Genomic DNA, 1,276 nt, shown 5'->3' on the forward strand with positions numbered 1-1,276 from the left:
GTATGAATGTTGTCGAAAACATAATTTTGGAGTGATTGAAGGCCGGTGTCCGGAATTCGAAGCTTCCGGACACTTCGAATCAACACGGTATTCCATACATCCACTTGAGGAAGATCCCCAGCCCGAGCAAAGCGCAAACAGGTTGACGCGCAATCTTAAGACGAAAGCACACGTCGATAAGCGCCTACTGCGCTCTGCTGTTCATGTTCCAATTGCACACGACACTACGTACTCTACTCCTCAAAGCCTACTGCGCAGAGGGCGCGAAACGGTTTCATGCTCTCGACATGAACAAACGCCGTGTGAACAATCGTTGAATGACTATAAAAGTGTCACTACTCGATTGAGACGGCATCATTCGGATAGTTACAGTTTTGTGTGAGTTGAGCTCTACATAGTAGATAACAAATCGAGCGGCAGTGATAACTAATCCAAGTCGATACGTGAATTTCGGACTAGACAAGACTACAATTTCCATCATTCAAAATGCCGTGCAAGTGCTGTGGTAATGGTGAGTGAAGTGTAGACCATAGCTGATTTGGGCATGAACATCTTCAATGAATTTCTTGTTTTTCGGCAGACTGCAAGTGCAACGCCAGTTGCGGACAGGGCAAACCTTGCGGCGCCGAATGCAACTGCAACTGTGCCAGCAAAACGGAAACCGGCAAAGATTGCTGCGAGTCGGGAAGCAGCAAGAAGTAGAAGCCGTTTTCTGCGGATTCCGATATGTGCCACATTTTGTGAAGTTTTCATGGAGACATAACAAAATAAACTTGAAGAATTAAAGTGTTACGTTTTGGCTGTATTGAAAGGAAAAATGTAGATGCTATTCTAGTGAAATAAAAGGTTGTGTCATTCCGTAAATTACACCGACAATAGTTTAAACAACGATTTGAAGACGATATAAGTTTTGCGCTTATTGGGCTGCATGCAGAAATTACGAATATCGTATCCATTTTTATACTCTTATATGCTATCATATACGATATAGCTAAACTAGGATCCGTCTCATCATTCTACAATCTTTTGAAAAAATTTACCATATGGATTTCTGGTGGAACTTTTAAGTTTACAGAATCGAGAAAATTACAAATGAATTTCTGAATGAATTCTTGGTGGATTTAGTGACCGAATATGCAGTGGATTTCTTGGATGAATAGGGTAGCGAACTATTTGGACACTTCCATTGTTCAATTTGTCATGAAGAGGTTTTCTATTTACCCGGTCTGAAACTTTGCAATAAAAAGCATTTCAACACGACGCATATTGTGGCCAA

At 41.4% G+C, this 1,276-nt stretch overlaps 1 long non-coding RNA gene across 1 annotated transcript; it reads left to right on the forward strand.

Moving 5' to 3' along the window:
• Positions 1-286: 286 nt before the first annotated feature.
• On the forward strand, positions 287-867 carry LOC110678856. The gene is made up of 2 exons (XR_002501992.1): positions 287-511; positions 581-867. It is a non-coding gene; the product is annotated as an uncharacterized LOC110678856 (long non-coding RNA).
• The last annotated feature ends 409 nt before the right edge of the window (positions 868-1,276 follow it).

This window comes from Aedes aegypti, chromosome 3 (genome assembly GCF_002204515.2).
Source record: "Aedes aegypti strain LVP_AGWG chromosome 3, AaegL5.0 Primary Assembly, whole genome shotgun sequence".
Lineage (NCBI taxonomy): Eukaryota > Metazoa > Arthropoda > Insecta > Diptera > Culicidae > Aedes > Aedes aegypti.